At 39.8% G+C, this 7,727-nt stretch overlaps 2 long non-coding RNA genes across 2 annotated transcripts; both read left to right on the top strand.

Annotated features, from left to right (window-relative positions):
* Window positions 1–266: 266 nt before the first annotated feature.
* LOC138190671 (uncharacterized) lies at window positions 267–3,827 on the top strand. The gene is made up of 4 exons (XR_011176701.1): window positions 267–445; window positions 1,774–1,896; window positions 2,937–3,090; window positions 3,332–3,827. It is a non-coding gene; the product is annotated as an uncharacterized lncRNA (long non-coding RNA).
* Window positions 3,828–4,355: 528 nt separating this feature from the next.
* Window positions 4,356–7,226, top strand: LOC138190673 (uncharacterized). The gene is made up of 3 exons (XR_011176703.1): window positions 4,356–4,663; window positions 6,631–6,738; window positions 7,154–7,226. It is a non-coding gene; the product is annotated as an uncharacterized lncRNA (long non-coding RNA).
* The last annotated feature ends 501 nt before the right edge of the window (window positions 7,227–7,727 follow it).

Here is a 7,727-nt window from a genome sequence, read left to right as displayed (position 1 = left end):
GAGTCTGGAATCGGCAGGAAAGATGAAGTGCGTATTTCTTGTCGAAAATGTAGAAACTGAAATGACAGAGAAGCAGAATTGTTTTTCGAGAAGTGTTCGTACGGAAAAAAATTCAGAGTAACTGTGATACATCACGGATCAACTAATAAGATGGATGCTCCGTATACGAGATAGTATTTAACGCAGTGTCCTGATTTAAAGAACTAAAAAGGTAATTGTCGGCGATTTTTGTGTTTTTGACAGGGAGAGATGGAACGAAGCTTCTTAGAACTTCGAGTGTATTTTAACATACATATGAAAAGTACGAGCAAATATTTTTATCATCCAACCGTCACAGAACGGCAGTGTTATTAGCTGACCCGTTAACTGAAGAATATGTCCTTAGTCAAAGGCTGACCATTGGAGGGCCTAGTCGCTTGAGTCTGAAATCGGCAGGAAAGATGAAGTGCGTATTTCTTGTTTGAAATGTGAAAACTAAAATCATTATACATCATATCGTATCATCATACATCATACATCATACGTAGTAATAAAGTTCGAAACCAAAGGTTGGATGTGCGGATGTTCAGAAAGTGACGTCACCAAAAATTTTTTTTCTCTTGACGTCATCGATCGATAGTACTAGTAGACGAAAATGAGCTAGCCGAATTCCTCAGTCTGGAAACAACCGCGCAGTAGAGCGGACGGGTGAGAATCGCGGTCCGCAAATTTCGAGTACCGGGTTCTCTATCTCCCATACCCTGCGATTCCTGGTGCAACTCGAGTTCCAGGAGGAGCGCTCAGTAGTTTCTGCGCTCCAGGTCCGCTACCTGGTGAAATTTGACCAGGGTGGCCACTCAATTCCGATCACGGAATTCCCTGACATTTCCCGGTTTTCCCTGACTAAAATCATTATTTTTCCCTAACATTTTGATGCACAATTTGTGCAGAAATCACTAAAAACTATAGTAATCTAGGTAAAGTATGGCCAAATATATTAAAGTTATAAAAGTTTTTAAGAGTTGTTTATTCCGTTCATTATGGTTTTTGAAAGTTGACAAAAAATGAAAATTTCCATTTCCGTGGTCTTGTTAAGTATATATTTAAGAAGGGGCTCCAAGAAGCGAAATATTTTTAGAGTCATTATTTGAACATTTATGCGGTTTGCAATGAAAATCGAGGTTCGAAGAATTATGACTAATTAACGAATGTGTAACTTTTTGAAGAATAAACTTAAAATTTTTTTTCCAACGGGACATTTTTCTTTTAAGTGTTAAGAATACACCACAATTTATCCAAATTTTTAAATTGATATTTAATACAGCACGATGCGGTGATAGTATCTCAATTTTATGGACAAGGCTTTTGAAATCCGTGAGTTCTATGAAGAGTCCCTGACCAACCAAAAAATTCCCTGACATTTCCCTGACTTTTCCCTGACGTACAAAATTCCCTGACATTTCCCGGTTTTCCCGGTGTTTCAGACGGGTGGCCACCCTGTTGACTACCAGGACAAGCGCTCCGTAGTTCTGGCTGTCCAGGTCCTTGACCTGGTGACTTTTGACCTTCAGAACTAATTTTCCGTAGTTCTGGTTAAACTTGTCATGGTTACAATAAATTATTTCAATTCATTTTTGGCGCAAGTTCAAATTCAGTAGTTTTCAATACGCTAATAAAATTTCTATAATTTTCTCATAATCTTCTTGGTAAAATGTGTCAATAAAAAAATTATCTTAATCCTTACACAATATTTTTGATGTGTTCTAACACTGAAAATATTTATTGGTATTCAAGGTATCACCCGAGGTGGTTAGCGGTGGTCATTGGAGATGGTTGGTGGTGGTCGGAGGTGGTTAGGGGTGGTTGCAGGTGATCGAGGTGGACGAGGATGACGAGGAGAACGAGGATTTGTGCACGGTGAGTAAAACATTTTTATAATATTTAATGGCAATTGTAATTATATTTTATTTTAAATTTTTTGAACTTGTCATGTTTACAATAAATTATTTCAATTCATTCACCGCGCAAGCCCAAATTCGGTAGCTATAAATGCGTTAATAAAATTTTTTATAATTTTCTCGAAGTCTTCTTGGTCAAATCTGTCAACAGAAAAGTTATAATAATCCTTACACAATGTTTTTGATGTATTCTATATTTTTACTGAATATGTTTATCAGTATTCGGGGAATAATCCAAGGTGGTTCGCGATGGTCGTTGGAGGTGGTTGGCGGTGGTGAGGCGGTCTGGGATGATGGGGTAGTGGGGTGTTGGGATGGTGGGGTGTTAGGGTGTTGAGGTGGTGGGGTATTGGGGAGGCGGGGTGTGAAGTGGTGTGGCTTACCCTACCCTACCCTACCCTTCCCTTCCCGCCCCTACCCTCCTCCAATGCTCCTACTTCTACGTCAATCTTACTCCTACTTCTACTACGATCTTACTCCAACTCCTGATCCTACTCCTATTCCTACTCTCACTCTTGAACCTACTCCTGATCCTACTTCTAATCCAACTCCTACTCCTATTTCTGAATATTAATGTTATCGGATGTATAGACGGCGTGTCGAACTGAAACCTATATGGAAACAAACAATTCTTTTATTGTCATATTATAGCCGATTATAGTAGATAATCTAGTATGTTTCCTGGAAAATTATAAAATTTATAGTTTGCATCACGTATTAATCATAAATGAATCATATATATCAATGTCGTACATGGACCGCATATACATTTATACTTTTTGGTCTCTGCATCATTATTAAATCTGGTCTATTTGTGTTCATGATCTATGTATACATTCTTCTCTCAGGTACCTATACTTTAATTAAATCACTGTTTTGCTACGACTTTTGAAAGATATTTATTCTCATCATTAGTTTATTGTATCGCCGACAAGTCGGTAAGTACACTCAGGCCAAGTACTGGCTTGGAATTACCATTGCGATGACTGTGTTACTCAGAAGGTGAATGCAGCCAGCATCATGTCAAAATCGGAAACTCTCTGATGTTCTGCGATAAGTTCTCATCTCTACCGTTGGAATATCTCATGGAGCAATTTTCGGTTGTCACATCTAAGCCAACGAGGGCAACTGTACCTATAGTTTTCATCCAATGGTAAGGCTGACCCCTCTGTATTTTTGGCGAAAATTTCCGCGATTTTGAAAAGTGCCGGAATAGATTCTTTCATGCACTATTCCGACGTAATTTTGCGAGAGAAATCGAATGGGCGCAGTTCCAATACGCTGCGATCAACGCATCGAAAGTTGCAGCCGAAAAACAAAACCTGTGATTATATGAATCCTTACGTAATGTTTTTGATGTGTTCTTATACTGAAAATATTTATTGCTATTCCAGGTACAACCCGAGGTGGTTATCGGTGGTTGTTCGAGGTGGTTGGCGATTGTTGGAGGTGGTCGGAGGTGGACGAGGAGGAGGACGAACGGAACTGAGCCTCAAAGCCCTGTTGACATAAAAGCAGCTATTCGATAGAAATTATAGTTTATAGTTTACACAGCCCATTGCATGATATTTCATTATAAATACATATGTTTCAATGTATTTAGGAATAATTTATCAAATATACAGAGGTCATGTGCAAATAATAAATGAATTGATTCGACCGCAGTTTGATGTATTCATTAGAGCTTTGACAATAAATTTAAGCTTTGTTACTTCTTTTATTTTATTATGGATAATCAAAAACATTTCCGACTATTCGTGCTGTGGAAGCATGGGGATTAAACCAAATGTAGCAAAAGATTAGAAACAGTGTATGTAGAGTACGGGTATTTTTCTAATAATGCAAATAGAATAGAATACCACGCCTTGCGAATTAGCTTTCCAGACAGAGATGAATGATGAATTTTTAGGACTGCATTATCGTTGTTGAATACTGTATGGCTCATGGGAAAAGAAAATCTGTAACGATTAAATTGATGCACCGGATCATCGTCGACTTCAACTTTTGAAATGTCCTACCATTTTCGAACGCCTCCTACCTCCCCCTGCCACCTCCGACCATCAATGGCTACTTTCGACCACCCCCTATCACCTTCTGCCAGCGCCGACCACCTCCTACCATTTCCGAACACCTCCAACCATCCTGTTTACCTATATTACTAGATTAGCTATGATATGAAAAGAGAAGAATTATTCATTTCGAAATGGGATTCTATCGGACGCGCGCTCGATGTATTCCATAACATCAGTATTCATAATTATTCCAACAACTTTTCATTTGCTCTCTCGATCTTGAATTTTCATAGGCATAGAATCGAAACGCTGTTTTAGCTGGTCGCAAGTGAAGCATCTGCGTTGGGTGGAGGAGCGGAATTGTTTTTCGAAAAGTATTCGGATGGAAAAAAATTCAGTGTAACTGCAATACATAACGGATGCGCTAATTCTGAACGAGATGAAATGGATGCTTCGTATATGAGACAGTATTTAACACTGCGTAGTGATTTAAAGACCTAGAAAGGTGATAGGGAGAGAAAGAACGACGCTTCTCAACACTTCGAGTGTATTTTAACACACATTTGAAAGATACGAGCGAAATTTTTCATCATCCAACTGTCGCAGAACGGCAGCGTTATTAGCCGACCCGTTCACTGAGGAATATATCTTCAGTCAACGGCTGACCATCGAAGGGCCTGGCCGCTTGAGTCTGGAATCGGCAGGAGAGATAAAGTGTGTATTTCTTGTATGAAATGTGAAAACTAAAATCATTATACATCATATCATATCATCATACATCATACATCATACATCATACATCATACATCATCATACATAGTATTAAAGGTCGAAACCAAAGTTTGGATGTCGGATGTTCAGAAAGTGACGTCACCAATTCAAAATCAGCTAGCCGAATTCCTCAGTCTGGAAACAACCGCGCAGTAGAGCGGACGCATGAGAGTCGCGCTCCGCAAATTTCGAGTACCGGGTTCTCAACCTCCCGGATCCCGCGCTTCGGGTCCGCTACGTATTTCGAGTACCGGGTTCTCAACCTCCCGGATCCCGCGCTTCGGGTCCGCTACGCGGTGAAACTCGACTTCCAGGATAAGCGCTCCGTGGTTCCTGGTTCATGTTTACAATAAATTATTTCAATTCGTTTTTCGCGCAACCCCAAATTCGGTACCTGTCAGTCCGCTAACAAAATTTCTCGACTTCCAGGATAAGCGCTCCGTGGTTCCTGGTTCATGTTTACAATAAATTATTTCAATTCGTTTTTCGCGCAACCCCAAATTCGGTACCTGTCAGTCCGCTAACAAAATTTCTCGACTTCCAGGATAAGCGCTCCGTGGTTCCTGGTTCATGTTTACAATAAATTATTTCAATTCGTTTTTCGCGCAACCCCAAATTCGGTACCTGTCAGTCCGCTAACAAAATTTCTCGACTTCCAGGATAAGCGCTCCGTGGTTCCTGGTTCATGTTTACAATAAATTATTTCAATTCGTTTTTCGCGCAACCCCAAATTCGGTACCTGTCAGTCCGCTAACAAAATTTCTCGACTTCCAGGATAAGCGCTCCGTGGTTCCTGGTTCATGTTTACAATAAATTATTTCAATTCGTTTTTCGCGCAACCCCAAATTCGGTACCTGTCAGTCCGCTAACAAAATTTCTCGACTTCCAGGATAAGCGCTCCGTGGTTCCTGGTTCATGTTTACAATAAATTATTTCAATTCGTTTTTCGCGCAACCCCAAATTCGGTACCTGTCAGTCCGCTAACAAAATTTCTCGACTTCCAGGATAAGCTCTCCGTGGTTCCTGGTTCATGTTTACAATAAATTATTTCAATTCGTTTTTCGCGCAACCCCAAATTCGGTACCTGTCAGTCCGCTAACAAAATTTCTCGACTTCCAGGATAAGCGCTCCGTGGTTCCTGGTTCATGTTTACAATAAATTATTTCAATTCGTTTTTCGCGCAACCCCAAATTCGGTACCTGTCAGTCCGCTAACAAAATTTCTCGACTTCCAGGATAAGCGCTCCGTGGTTCCTGGTTCATGTTTACAATAAATTATTTCAATTCGTTTTTCGCGCAACCCCAAATTCGGTACCTGTCAGTCCGCTAACAAAATTTCTCGACTTCCAGGATAAGCGCTCCGTGGTTCCTGGTTCATGTTTACAATAAATTATTTCAATTCGTTTTTCGCGCAACCCCAAATTCGGTACCTGTCAGTCCGCTAACAAAATTTCTCGACTTCCAGGATAAGCGCTCCGTGGTTCCTGGTTCATGTTTACAATAAATTATTTCAATTCGTTTTTCGCGCAACCCCAAATTCGGTACCTGTCAGTCCGCTAACAAAATTTCTCGACTTCCAGGATAAGCGCTCCGTGGTTCCTGGTTCATGTTTACAATAAATTATTTCAATTCGTTTTTCGCGCAACCCCAAATTCGGTACCTGTCAGTCCGCTAACAAAATTTCTCGACTTCCAGGATAAGCGCTCCGTGGTTCCTGGTTCATGTTTACAATAAATTATTTCAATTCGTTTTTCGCGCAAGCCAAAATTCAGTAGCTGTCAGTATGCTAATAAAATTTCTACAACTTTACAATCTTCTCATAATCTTTTTGGTAAAATATGTCGATAAAAAAATTATATTAAACCTTACACATTATTTTTGATTTGTTCTCATGCTGAAAATATTTATTAGTATTCGAGGTATAACTCGAGGTGGTTGGCGGTGATCGTTGGGGGTGGTTAGGGGTGGTTGCGGGTAATCTCGGTGATTCAGGAGGAGGGGGACGAGGATTTGTGCTCGGTGAGTAAAACACTTTCATAATATTTGATGGCAATTATAATTATATTTCATCTAAAATATTTCAAACTAGTCATGTTTACATTAAATTATTTCCATTCATTTTTCGCGCAAGCACATATTCAGTAGCTCGAATAAGCTTATACAATTTATTATATTATTAATTAATTAATGAATATTCTTATAATATTTAATGGCAATTGTAATTATGTTGTATTCAAAATTTTTCAAACTTGTCATGCTTACAATAAATTATTTCAATTCGTTTTTCGCGCAAGCACAAATTCAGTAGCTATGAATAAGCTTATACAATTTATTATATTATTAATTAATTAATTACTCAATTACTCAATTATATTAATCGTTACACAATATTTTCGATGTGTTCTTATACTGAAAATATTTATTACTATTCAAGGTATAACCTGAGGTGGTTGAAGGTGGTCGGAGGTGGACGAGGAGGAGGACGAGGAGGACGAGGATTTGTGCTGGGTGAGTAAAACACTTTTATAATATTTGATGGCAATTGTAATTATATTTCATCTGAAATATTACAAACTTGTCACGTTTACAATAAATTATTTCAATTCATTTTTCGTGCAAGCACATATTCAGTAGCTATGAATAATCTTATACAATTTATTACATTATTAATTAATTGATTAATTACATTAATCCTGACACAATATTTTTGATGTGTTCCTATACTAAAAATATTCATTACTATTCCAGGTATTACCCGAGGTGCTCGGAGGTGGACGAGGAGGAGGACGAGCTGGACGAGGAGGAGGACCAGGTGGACGAGGAGCAGGCGGGGTGGGTCGTGGGAGAGGACCTCTCCTCTCCTCAGAGGAGGGGAGGGGGAGGGGCAGGGAAGGGGGAGTGGCGGGCGGGGAGGGGGAAGGGAAGGGAAGGGAAGGGAAGGGAAGGGGCGGGGAGGGGTGGGGTGGGGAGGGTGGCGGGGAGGGGGAAGGGAAGGGAAGGGAAGGGAA

Source organism: Neodiprion pinetum, chromosome 3 (genome assembly GCF_021155775.2).
Source record: "Neodiprion pinetum isolate iyNeoPine1 chromosome 3, iyNeoPine1.2, whole genome shotgun sequence".
In the NCBI taxonomy this organism is placed as follows: Eukaryota; Metazoa; Arthropoda; class Insecta; order Hymenoptera; family Diprionidae; genus Neodiprion; species Neodiprion pinetum.
This window is presented reverse-complemented; position numbering and strand designations above follow the sequence as displayed.